Genomic DNA, 13972 nt, shown 5'->3' on the forward strand with positions numbered 1-13972 from the left:
CTTAATAGTTGTGGCACACGGGCTTAGTTGCTTCGCAGCATGTGGGATCTTCCTGGATCAGGAACCAAACCCATGTCTTCTGCATCACAGGGTGCATTCTTTACCGCTGAGCCACCAGGGAAGCCTGGGGTCAGATAATTCTTTGTCATAGGGCTGTCCTGTGCTTTACAGCATCCCTGGCCTCTACCCACCAGAAGCAGATGGTAGCCCTTCCATAGTTACAACTACCAGTACTGTCTTGTGTGTGTGTGGAAGTCACTCGGTCTTGTCCGACTCTTTGCGACCTCGTGGACTATATAGTCTGTGGAATTCTCCAGGCCAGAATGCTGGAGTGGGTAGCTGTTCCCTTCTCCAGGGGATCTTCCCAACCCAGGGATCAAACCCAGTTCTTCTGCATTGCAGGTGGATTCTTTACCAGCTGAGCCCCCAGGGAAGCTGTGGTCAAGTCTTCCTGGGGTCAAGATCATAGCCCTGGTCTAGCTGGCTGCCTTAGGAAGGGCTAGGAGGGTGCTGAACTGCCTCAGACAGTCAGAATCCCGCATGGCCCAGTCTGGAAATAGGGGCCTGAACAGTACTCGGGGCAGAGTGTCCATCACAGTTGGACCCCCTCCATATCTGGAGCAAATTGTCCTTCCCAAACTGTTGCTGTAAGCCTGGCTCTCTAGGGTCATCTCAAGGTGACTGTGGCCTGGCCTAGGCACGGTGGCCAGGGCTTGGCTGTAAACAGGCAACAGGAAGCCCAGAGCAGGGATGGGCCTGGGGACGCTGAGCCAGGAGAAGGTGTGGACGCGGTGCTGACAGGCCCAACTTATCAGGACCAGGAGCTCAGGCTGCAGGCGAGCGGTTTGTGGGTCTTTATCAGCCGTTAGAGTGACAGGGTTTGCAACAATCCTGCTGGCCATGGGTGCTGACAGCCAGGAGCCTGGCCGGCGGTGGAGCACAACTTCTGCTCAGAATCCTGGCTTCCCGCTACAGGGCGGGAGGTGCACGCTGCCAGGAGAGTAGAGGAGAGGATGGGGCGGAGAAGGAGGAAAAGAAAGAGATGATGAGAGAGGCTTGCTTTGTTCCCCACTTTTCTTGCCTTCATAGACTTAAAAATGTGTGTACAATTTCAAAGCTGATGGCTCTTTACTGAAACAAGTTGAATTATTTAAAAATGGGTGGGGTGTAATTGGGGCCCATTAGAGAGAGATGGGAGGAAGTGGGGAAGATGATGGACTAGGAATGAAATCTGAACTCCTTCTCCCACCCCTCACCTGCCCTGCAGAGCCAGGCTCTGCTCACTTTCTCCTCCCATAAGTGAGATGCATCCCATGGTCACAGGGCCCCGGAATGTGCTCAGTCAATGTTAACTAGTCGACGGGGCTCTCAAGGCTCCTGGGGCGTGTGTCTGACCACAGGAGGTAAGCGGGGAACAGAGGCAGGAAGCTGGCTCTATGTCCTGGACACTAGCTTCCCCTCTCTGGGCCTTGGTTCTTTCTCTGTTTAAACAAGAGGATGAAAAATGGATAATTTTTAGAAGTCCGCTTCATTCTTGTTTGTTTGTTTTTAAGGCCTACAGCAGCTGAGCTGTCTTAGCAACAGGGGTGAAGCTAGGGGCATTTCTCTCTCTTCAGGTGGGCTCAGGGCTTTTCCAGGTGGGCTTGAGACAAGCTGGGATCTGGGACCCTTTGCTGCATGGTTGCACGTGGACAAACTCTCCTGGAGCAACAAAATACAAACAAATTGTAAGGGACTAAAAATAACTGTGTGCCTAATCAGTTGGCGGCAAATTATGGACAACAAGATACAAAATGAACAAAAAAAATTTCGACTGCCACTTCTGAAGAGCTGGGAGCAAAAAAAAGGGTGTTGGGAGCAAAAACAGGGTGCTGTGCATGCCCGCTGCACACATCACCAAAGAGGTGGGCAGACCACCTAAGCTACCCCTCCAGCCTCACCCTTAGACACATCCCTGTCGTTGTTGTTCAGTTGTTAAGTCGTATCCAGCTTTTTGCGAGCCCGTGGACCACAGCATGCCAGGCTCCTCTGTCTACCGCTATCTCCTGGAGTTTGCTCTCATTCATGTCCATTGAATCAGTGATGCTATCTAACCATCTCATCCTCTGCCCCTCCCTTCTCCTTTTGCCTTCAATCTTTCCCAGCATCAGGGTCTTTTCCAGTGAGCTGGCTTTTCACATCAGGTGGCCAAAGTATTGGAGCTTCAGCTTCATCATCAGTCCTGCCAATGAATATTCAGGATGACTTTAGGATTGACTGGTTTGATCTCCTTGCAGTCCAAGGGACTCTTGAAAATCTCCAGCATCACGATTCAAAAGTATCAATTCTTCAGTGCTCAGCCTTCTTTATGGTCCAACTCTCACATTAGAACATGACCACTGGGAAAAATCAGAGCTTTGATTATAGCAACCTTTGTGGGTGAAGTGATGTCTCTGCTTTTTAATATGCTGTCTATGTTTGTCCTAAAGAATCTCCTGCACTGAAGAAGACCTGGGTTCGATCTCTGGGTTGGGAAGATCCTCTGGAGAAGGAAATGGCTATCCATTCCAGTATTTTTGCCTGGAGAATCCCATGGACAGAGGAGCCTGGTAGGCTATAGCCCATGGGATGGCAAAGAGTTGGACACAACTGAGGGACTAACACCTTCACTTTCACTTTCTAGGTTTGTCATAGCTTACCTTCTAAGGAGCAAGCATCTTTTAATTTAATGGCCATAATCACCGTCCGCAGTAATTTTAGAGCCCAAGAACATAAAACCTCACTGCTTCTACTTTTTCCTCGTCTATTTGCCATGAAGTCATGGGACTGGATGCCATGATCTTAGTTTTCTGAATGTTGAGTTTCAAGCCAGCTTTTTTCACTCTCCTCTTCCACCCTGGTCAAGAAGCTCTTTAAACATATCCCTACCTTACCCTATATAAGGAACCAGCTCTCCTCACTTTGGGGAATGAGCAAGGGAACCTGTTACCTGTTTTTGTCCCCCTGCTGCAGCAAGAACCAGTAAAGCCTTGCCGGCATTTCTTGTCTGGCTTCTTATCAGTTTCTACTGACTGGGGAAGGTCAAGAACCCCGACTGGTATCAGGCTAGTCTGGGCTTCCTGACAGCCTGGCAGTCTCAGGTCTGTTGGACTGCTCACACACACGGCAGATCAGGAGTCCAGTGAAACTTAAACCCACTCAGCCAGGGGTGGGTCCTACCCCACTCTCACACAAGCAGACACCGCTGAAGAACCGAGATTTATTTCAATGCTGGTGATGGGGTGAAGACGTGGGGACTGTGTGGTTCTAGAAGAAAAGATTATGAGCCTCACCTCCAAGCCAGACAGATTGAAACAGACCGGTGGACCCCGAGAGCAGGCGTCATCTGTTGTTGAACAAAGAGTATTTTAAATGATCTTTAAAAGGTGTGGGAGTCTATCCGAAAACTACCTTGCCCCCATGTAAAAAAATGATCTTAGTAAGTTGATTGCCGAGAAGGGACATTATAGTTGGTTGGTTTTATTCCCTGAGTGCTCCATCCTGGGGACATTCCTGCCACTCTTTTCCCCTCCCCAGAGTTTCTTCTGGGGCCCAAGTGCCTGACTTGCCAGCACCCAGCAGAGCTCTGAGAGTAGGGGGCAAGGGAGGGCACACCACCTGCCCTCTTCACCAGTTGCACCCCGCATAGATCTGTACCTCCACTGGGATGTCTCTCTCTAGACTACTCTAGGGGCTGGGCAGAGGGAGATGAGCTCATCAGACCCCACGAAATTAATTTGTGGGGTGAGGAAAGCCCTGGGTGTTGGGGTCACAGAATTAGAGACAGGTAGACTGAAGTTGAATCCTGGTTTTGTCATTTCACTGTGACTTGAGACTACATTACTTAACCTGCATGTGTCCTATGTTAGGTGAGGAGGGGAGCTCTGTATTCCTTGTTATCTGTTAGGTCCCAGAAGTTAGACAGTGCTTGGCATATAGTAGACACCCAATATGTAGTTGTTGGAGGGGTGAATGAATGCCATACTTTCCTCATCTATAAAATAGAGCAATACCTACCTGTATTAGTTATCTACTGCTGCGTAACAAATGAACCCTAATGGAGGATCCTGGTGGGCTACAGTCCATAGGGTCACAAAGAAATCGGACATGACTGAAGCAACTAAGCATGCATGCAATGACTTGAAAAATAAACATTTATAATCCCACAGGTTCTGTGGATCAGGAATCTGGGTGGTTCTGTTCCATCTCTCCTGCGGTCACCGCTAGGATGTCAACAGGGGCTGCAATGTCTGCAGGCTTAACTGGAGCTGGAAGATCAGTTCCTGCTCCCCAGAATAGGTACAACTGATTTTTTTATTAATTTTTATTGAAGTATAGTGATTTACAATGTTACGTTAGTTTCTGCTGTACAACATAGTGAATCAGTTATACATATACATATATCCACTCTTTTTTAGATTCTTTTCCCATATAGATCATTACAAGTATTGAGTAGAGTTCCCTGTGCTCTACAGTAGGTTCTTACCAGTTATCTGATTTATATATGTGTGTACGTGCATGCTAAGTCATTTCAGTTCTGTCTGACTTTTTGCGACCATATGGACTGTAGCCCACCAGGTTCCTCTATCCATGGGATTCACCACCCAAGAATACTGGAGTGAGTTGCCATTCCCTTCTCCAGGAGATCTTCCCAATTCAGAGAATGAACTTTCACCTCTTACATACTCGGCATTGGCAGGCAGGTTCTTTACCACTAGCACCACCTGAGAATTCCTGTTTTATGTATAGTAGTATGTATGTGTCAGTCTCAGTCTCCCAATTTATCTTCCCTTGTGGCTCAGCTGGTAAAGAATCCGCCTGCAATGCGGGAGTCTTGGGTTTGACTACACCCCACTATAGTCCATGGAGTCGCAAAGAGTCGGGACATGACTGAGCGACTTTCACTTCACCTCAGTCCCCCTTATACCCTGGTAACCATAAGTCTGTTTTCTACATCTATGGATTTATTTCTGTTTTGTAAATAGCTTCATTTGTACCATTTTAAAAAAGACTCCACATGTATCATGTGATGCTTGTCTTTCTCTGCACAACTGGTTTCTTGGTGGAAAGTATATACAGTAACTGTATGTAAAGCAGTTATATATAGTAATCATAATAATAATGGGCACAATTGCTAATTTGTGTTGAGTACTTAACTTTGTGCCAGGCCCTGTGATAAGCACTCTACATATTTCATTTAATTGTTCCACTGCCTCATGAGTCAGGTAGTATTATCAACAGGCAAAGAGAGGCTGCAGTAGCTTTCCCTGGAATACAGCTGCTGCTGCTGCTGCTAAGACGCATCAGTCATGTCCGACTCTGTGACCCCATAGACGGCAGCCCAACAGGCTCCTCTGTCCCTGGGATTCTCCAGGCAAGAACACTGGAGTGGGTTGCCATTTCCTTCTCCAAAGCATGAAAGTGAAAAGTGAAAGTTAGCCTCTGGTTATCAATTGCTGCATGACAAATCACCCTGAAACTTGGGGGCTTAAAAAATGTTTTCTTCTCTCTTACAATTTCTGTGGGTCAGGAATATGAGGAGGGCTAGTTCAAGGTCTTTTTTTCCAGAAGTCAGATGGTGGCGGAGCAGGTATAGGTGGGGAACATCCATCTCCATGTGGCCTCAGGACAGATGGGTTAGTTTGGGCTTCCTTACAGCATGGCAGTCTCGAGGCTGTTGGACTCTTTACACGACAGCTCAGGACTTCAGTACAAGTGTTCCGCTGGGCAAGCTAAACAGAAGTGCCTCCACCTTTTACGACCCAGCCAGAGAAGTCACAGGGCTTTACTTCTGCCTTATTCACAAGCTTATCCAGATTCAAGAGGAGGGAACATGGACCCCCTTTTCAATGGGAGGAGAGTCAAGTCCCATTGTAGGAAAAGCATGGAGGGTGGGAGATCCTGCAGCCCTCTTTGACGGTTCAATCTGTCACACTAGTGAGAGGAGGGACTGAAATCTGAATGCCAACAGGCTGACTCCTGGACCCCAAACTCTGCCTTTCTGTACTGTGTTGCCCCATGAAGGCTAAGTCCCCCAGAGACCTAAGGCATAAACAAAAGGATATAGAAGTTCAGATCAAAGATCCCTTGCAAATACTAGATGTGCCTGTCCTTTCTTGAGGATGCTGCAACAAAGCACCACAAACTGGGTGGCTTAAAACAAGAGATTCATGCTATCACAATTCTAAAAGCTGGAAGTCGGAGACCAAGGTGTTGGCAGAGCCACGCTCTCTTCAAAGGTTCAAGGTAAGGATCCTTCCTTGCATCTTCCAGTTTCTGGTGGTTTCACGAATTCCTTGGTGTTCCTTGGCTTGTAGACATGCGGCTGTAATCTCTGACTCTGATTTTATATGGCTTTCTCCTCACATGTCTGTCTGTGTCTGTGTGTCTCCTCTTCATTTATTTATGTATTTAGTTTTGGCTGCATTGGGTCTTAGTTATGGCAGGCGGGATCTTTGTTGTGGTGCAGACTTCTCTCTATGGGCTCCAGAGTGCATGGGCTCAGTAGTTCCTGTGCCTGTAAGTCCTGAAGCATGTAGAATCTTAGTTCCCTGACCAGGGATTGAACCCAAGTCCCCTGCACTGAAAGGCAGATTCTCAAGTACTGGACCACCAGGGAAGTCCTTGTCTCCTCTTTTTATAAGGACACCAGTCATGTTGGATTTAAGGCCCTTCCTATTCCAGTATGATCTTATCTTAGCTAATGACATTGGCGAAGATCCTATTTCCAAATAAGGTTGCATTCTGAGGTTCTGGGTGGTGTGAGTTTTAGGGGACACAGCTCAGCCCAGTACAATGCCCCTTTCCGATTTTCCAGTCACACCTAGTTACTTTCCAGTCCTTATCATCGCTCCACACAGCCATTCAAATGGGGGAGCACAGCTCCAGGTCCAGGCCATTAAGGAGGATGTGGCTAGCCTTTGTAGGGGTGGTTGCCTTCCCTGGGGAGTAGTGTCAGGGGAAAGAGCCAACCAGGGTGACATCAGAACCCTGCCAGCACCTCCCCCACTTCCCACGATGGGACTCTCACGGGGCCTAGTTCCCGCACACCCGGGCCTGCTCCTGTGTCTGACCGTGTCCAGCACAGGGTGTCCTCTCCTGGAACGGCTCTATTAATATCCCTCATGTGGACGTTCTGGGCCAGCCATTCATGCGCCCGTCCTCACGTGTGTCCCCCACTCCACCATTCATGAGTGTCGCTCTCCAGGCGGGGCTGGCTTCCTCCCCTCTCCCGTGCCCTCTCTCTGTTCTCTGCTCCTTCCCACCCTCCTCTGCTCTGTTTGCAGAGAACCTACAGGATCTAAGCCACCGTGTGCTTCCTCTTGACTGCGAGCTAGAGGCTCTGCGTTCACATCATGCATTGTACTCCAAGTGAATGACGTCAGTCTAGGACACCTCCCAGGGGCTGCCCTGTGAAAGGCACCCCCTGCAAGTGTGTGAGCAGCAGTGGGCAGGCAGTCTTGGTGAGGTCTGCCCTTTCATAGGCGTCCACGAGCATCCTTCATCCCCTTCTCCTGACCCTTGTGATGAGGCTGTGAACTGCTGCCATCCCTGGATGGTTGGCCACTGGTTGGCATCGAGACCCATGAACAGACTCTTAGCCTCTATCAGTGAATCTCATTCTTGGGCATTTGTTATTTTATATGTTTAATGTTTTTGGCCACACCACACAGCATGCGGGATCTTCATTCACCTACCAGGGATTGTACCCGAGCCCCCTGCAGTGAAAGAGCAGAGTCTTAACCACTGGACCATCAGGGAAGTCCCCTTGGGAGTTTATCCTGAGTAAAGTATCTAAGACCATGGCTCTCAGTCAGGTGCATTTTTGCAATGTCTGGAGATACATTTGGTCACAATTTGGGTAAGGAGCTAGAGACCCAGAATGCTGTCAACTACCCTGCAAAACACCGGACAGCCCCCTGACCCCAACAGAAGATTGTCTGACCCCAAATTGTCTATAGGGCTGAGGCTGAGAAAAATTGATCTAAAAGGACAAAAAGTCTACATAGTTAAAGATTTTTATAGTAGCATTAATTAAACTAATAAGAAAAATCTAGGCACTATCAAATTAGAACAGTTAATTATATTAAGAATATTAAATTCAGTGAGCTATAAAATAGCCATTTAAAAGGATAAATATGACAGCCCTTTAGCAACATGTTGTGCTTAGTCACTCAGTTGTGTTCGACTCTGCGACGCTATGGACTGTCGTCCATCAGGCTCCTCTGTCCATGGAATTCTCCAGGCAAGAATACTGGAGTGGGTTGCCATTGCCTTCTCTGGGATCTTCCCGACCCAGGGATTGAACCTAGGTTTCCCTCATTGCAGGCGGATTCTTTACCTTCTGAGCCACTAGGGAAGCCCTGGTGGCTTTAGCAACATAGAGAAGTATATTAAAATTATATAAGAAATGAATATTATATATAATTATATGCGTGTCATTTGGTATCTTAGTTCCCCAGTGAAGTGAGTGAAGTGAAGTCGCTCAGTTGTGCCCGATTCTTTGCGACCCCATGGACTGTAGCCTACCAGGCTCTTCTGTCCATGGGATTTTCCAGGCAAGAATACTGGAGTGGGTTGCCATTTCCTTCTCCAGGAGATCTTCCTGACCCAGGGATTGAAGCCGGGTCTCCCGCATTGTAAGCAGATGCTTTACCGTCTGAGCCACCAGGGAAGTCCTACCAGGGATCAAATCCATTTGCCTCTGCAGCAGAAGTGTGGAGTCTTAACCACTGGACTTCCAGGGAAGCCCCTAAAATTGTTAATTAGCCTTGAAAACCTGAAAAATCATGAGAACTCTATATGTCAAGGAGGGAGACACTGAATGAAGAAGCTGTGCCCCCCAGCATTGGTTAAAACTAGGTGTCAAGGAGGGAGATACCAAAAGAAGAAACTGTGCCCCCCTGGAATTGGTTAAAACTTAGAAGCTTGGGGGAGGGGCCCCATGGGGCTGAGACCCAGAACTCTGAGGAGGATGGAGAAGAAGCAGAAGAGTCCTTGGGGCCAGCTCTTCAGACCAGACATGGACACGCTGAGTGTTAGGTCATGAATCAGATCATATCCACCTTTGGCCTTAAACTCTGATGGCCCCATCTTACTTGGAGTAAAGTTAGTCCAAGCCTGAACCTGAAGGCTCTGCTCTGTTCAGCCCTCACCACCTCTCTGATCCCATTTCCTCTCTCTCTCGTCTCACTCACTCCACTCCCTAATGCTGACCTCTTTGCCATTCTTGCATGTTGCAACACACTGTAGTGTTGCCTGGCTCCCTCGTCCCCTAAAACCATTGAGGCAACCTCCTTACCTCCTTCAAATCTTTGCTCCAATATCACCTCCCTGGTGAGTGCTTCCTGAGCTTCCTGCCAACAACTCAACAACCGCTAACACAGCCCTCCCTCTTCTCTGCTTTATTTTCCTTCTCTGCTTTATTTTAGAGTGATCACTTTCTAAAATATTAAATGGGGCTTCCCAGGTGGTGATAGCGGTAAAGATTCTACCTGCCATTGCAGGAGACGTGGGTCTGACCCCTGGGTCAGGAAGATCTCCCAGAGGAGGAAATGGTAACTCACTCCAGTGTTCTTGCTGGGAGACTCCCATGGACAGAGGAGCCTGGTGAGCTATATAGTCCATGGGGTCACAAAGAGTTGGACATGACTGAGCAACTGAGCACACACACAGTATACTATATATTTTAGTTACTTCATCTTGTGGGTCTGTCTCCTTCTATTAGAACATAAGCTTCCCAAATATAAGGCTTTGTCTGTTTTGTCCACTACTATACCCTGAACACCTTGATGAGAGTAAGCATTCCATGAATGTTTGTTAAATGAATGAGTTAGAGCCTTGCCCAGTTCAAATGTAGGTGCTATAAAAAGAGAGCACGTGGCTCCTCATGTCCGAATGGCCTGGCCTGCCCTCCCCACCCCTGGCAGGAAGCGGGCTGCTGAGGTTGTTCTGTCCTGGGCAGAACTGGAGACTGGCCAGTCACTCCTGACCTGCGGCCATCTAGAGCCTCCAAGCCCTCTGCGGCCCCATCCAATCAGGAAGAGGGTGTGGTTTCCCGGGGGACGCTGGCCAGAGCCCGCCAGGCCAGGGAGGAGAGCTCGGGACAATGCATGTGTGTTACCTGTCACCCTCCCACCTTCAGATCCTAAAAACCTAGTGGGAGACGGTGGCTGAGAGCAGGTGTCGGGCCAGAGGGCTGCCTTAAGATAAGTCCCTGGCAGCAGGGCCTTGTGACTGTCCTGCCTTCTTCTGTCTCATTTTCAGGCCTGGGGTGCCTTCCTCTCCCTCACACAGAGGGCTCATCTCAACCAGACAGAACCTGGACAAACCATGGGACTTGTCTGAAGAGCAGACACAGCAGCCATAACCAGGAGGAATAAACACTCAAGGTCAAAAACATGTGATGGTCACGACAGTGATGATAAAAGGTATTGGTGACGGTGGAAGCCGAAAGAAGCAGACTTAGAATAATTCAAGGAGGTTTTAGAAAAGGGGCTGTTTATGAAAGAGTAGACATGGAATACTACGTCCTGTACACAAGCACTGTTTATGACAGCCAAGACATGGAAGCGAGTAAATGTCCATCAACAGAGAAAAGGATAAAGAAGTGGCACATACACACAGTGGATTATGCTGCTGCTGCTGCGAAGTTGCTGCAGTCGTGTCCGACTCTGTGCGACCCCAGAGACGGCGGCCCACCAGGCTCCCCCGTCCCTGGGATTCTCCAGGCAAGAACACTGGAGTGGGTTGCCAGTTCCTTCTCCAATGCATGAAAGAGAAAAGTGAAAGTGAAGTCACTCAGTCGTGTCTGACTCTTGTCGACCCCATGGACTACTCAGCCATTAAAAAGAATGAAATAATGCCCTTTGCAGCAAGATGGATGGACTTAAGAGACTGTCATGCTGAGTGAAGTAAGTCAGACAGTGAAGGAGAAACATCATCCTTATATGTGAAATCTAAAAAGAAATAATACAAATGAACTTATTTACAAAACAGAAACAGACTCACAGACTTAGAGGGTGAACTTATGGTTGCTGGGGAGAAAGATGGGGGTAAGTTAAGATAGTTAAGAAGTTTGGGATGGACATGTGCATACTGCTGTATTTAAAGTGAATAACCAACAAGGTCCTACTGTATAGCACAGGGAACTCTGCTCAATGTTATATAGCAACCTGGATGGGAAGAGAGTTTGGAGAAGAATGGACACATGTACATGTATGGCTGAGTCCCTTTGCTGTCCACCTGAAATTATCACAACTTTGTTAATTGGCAATACTCCAATATAAAATACAAAGATTTTTAAAAAAATATACAAATTCCCAGAAAATAGAGGAATTGACCTGAGGCTATCAATTCCAAGATATACACTGATAAAAATTATTAGAAAATATGATCAGGTCACCCAGGCTAAAAGAATATACTGAATTATTTTATGAGGATAATAAATTAGGCTATGATCAGACATTCCAAGAGCAACATACAAAGCAAGGCAACAACAGACAGAGCAACATTTTCAAGAGATTAAGGAAATAAGTGTGTTAGTGCTGGTTGCTCAGTCGTGCCTGACTCTTTGAGACCCCATGGACTATAGCTTGCCAGGTTCCTCTGTCTATGAAATTCTCCAGGCAAGAATACTGGAGTGGGTTGCCATTCCCTCCTCCAGGGGATCTTCCTGACCAAGGGATTGAACCCAGGTCTCCTGCATTGTAGGCAGATGCTTTACCGTCTGAGCTACCAGGGAAGCGCCAAGGAAATAAAGTGTGAAGTAAAAACTTCCTATCTAGTTAAATTGTCCTTCAAGTATCAAAGGTTGAAGATCTCAAAGAATATAGTTCTCAGGCATCCTTTCAGAGAAATATCCTGGCTGTAGGGTGGCACAGTGGAATCCATTCATTACCTCCAATGATTAGCTGTTTCACACCCAGTGTGTAAGCTAGAAGGGCATGCCCATGGGTCTGCCCGTTCTCAGAAACACCTGCTTTAAATTCACCAACACCAGCAGCAATAGTCAGGACAGCACAGTCAGCCTGGAATGTGCCTGTAATCGTGTTTTTTATGAACTCTCTGTCCTGGGGGCTTTCTTGGTGGCTCAGTGGTAAAGAATATGCCTGCAGATGCAGGCAGGCACTGCAGATGTGGGTCTGATCCCTAGGTTAGGAAAATCCCCCGGAGAAGGGAATGGCAACCCACTCCAGTCTTCCTGCCTGGGAAATCCCGTGGACAGAGGAGCCTGGAGGGCTTAGTCCATGGGGTTGCAAAAGAGTTGGACATGACTTAATGATTAAACAACAACAAAACTAGATGATGAGCTTGATCCAACCAAGAGGCAATTGGGGAAACCTAGGTTAAAAGGTTGATGGTGAGCATTTAATATATTTATTTGCAGAGCAAAAACTACAAAATATTGGGGGTATGATTGGAAGAATAGTACCTATCAACAGAGAGAAAGTTTAAATGTCAAAAGACACTACTTTGTACATTTCAATACACATTAATATGAAAACCTAGATGAAATAGATAAATTATTAAGGAATGTGGTTTTCCAAAATCAGTGTGACTGAGGTAGAATGAACTTATAAATAAACCTATTTCCATAGAAGAGGCAGAAAACTACTCCTGCAAAAAGACCAAAACACCAAAAACAAACAAATAAAAAACAACAGAAAAAACCCAGTCCCATATGATTTCATGGGGGAAATCCTACCTCAGCTTTAGAGTCAAGATAATCCCACTGTTGGATTGTTTCAGAATATAGAAAATTAAGGGCAATTTCACATGTTTTTACTGATACAATTCACACCCCATCTTTTAACCACACATTGAGAATAGTCACAAAGATGTGCAGCCGTCACAACTAGTTCCAGAACATTTTCCTCACCCTGGAAAGAAACCCTATACCTGTTAGCAGCTAGTCCCCATTGCTCCTCTCCGTCCAGTCTCTGGCAACCACTAATCTTCTCCCTGTCTCCGTGGATTTGCCTATTCTGAACATTTCATAGAAACTGAATCACATAATATATGGTCTTTTGCTTCTGCTTCTTTCATTTAGTGTGATTATTTTCAAGGTTCATTTATATTGTAGCAAGAATCATCATTGTTCTTTTATGGCTAAACAATATCCCATTGTATGGCTAGGCTATGTTTGTTTATCCATTCATCAGTTGATGGACATGTGAATTGCTTCCACTCTTTAGTTATGATAAATAAAGCTGCTATAATATAAACATTTGTATACACGTTTTTGTGTGGACATGTTTTCATTTTTCCAGAGTGTATTGATTGGAGTAGATTTACTGGGTCACATGATAACTCTATATTAAATGGTATAAAGTTTATCATATAGTATCTTTATATTAAATGGTATAGAGTTTATCATGTGGTAATTCTACACTAAACAATGTAGCATTTATCACATGGTAATTCTATATTAAATGGTATATAGCTGTTGGTAGAATTTAACTTCTCTGATCCTCTCCATTCCTCTTAATCAGCCTCTTTCTTAAGGGAACTTGAAATCTGGGTGATACTCTGGTGTTCATTTAGATTCTGATTCCACTTGTCTGGCTGGAATTTGGGAGGCAAGACCAAGGCTAGGGAATGACTCTGGGGGAAAGACTGTGTTAGCCAAAACACCCTCACATGCCTGCTGTTTAGCTCTCTTACTTTACCTTTTGAGCCCCTCCCAAAAAATGGTATAGAGTTTCCCATGTGGTAACTTTATATTAAACAATATAGCATTTATCACATGATAACTCTTTATTAAGCTTTTTGAGAAACCACCAAAGTGCTTTCCAAAAGAGCTGCATCATTTTCCATTCCCACTAGCCACATATAAGAGTTCTAATTTCTGCACATCCTTGTCAACCCTTACTATCTTCCTTTTTTTTAAAAAAAAAATAGAGCCATCTTAGTGTATAAAGTGACATCTCACTGTGGATTTGATTTGCATTTT

The sequence above is a fragment of the Capricornis sumatraensis genome, chromosome 14 (assembly GCF_032405125.1).
Source record: "Capricornis sumatraensis isolate serow.1 chromosome 14, serow.2, whole genome shotgun sequence".
NCBI classification, from domain to species: domain Eukaryota; kingdom Metazoa; phylum Chordata; class Mammalia; order Artiodactyla; family Bovidae; genus Capricornis; species Capricornis sumatraensis.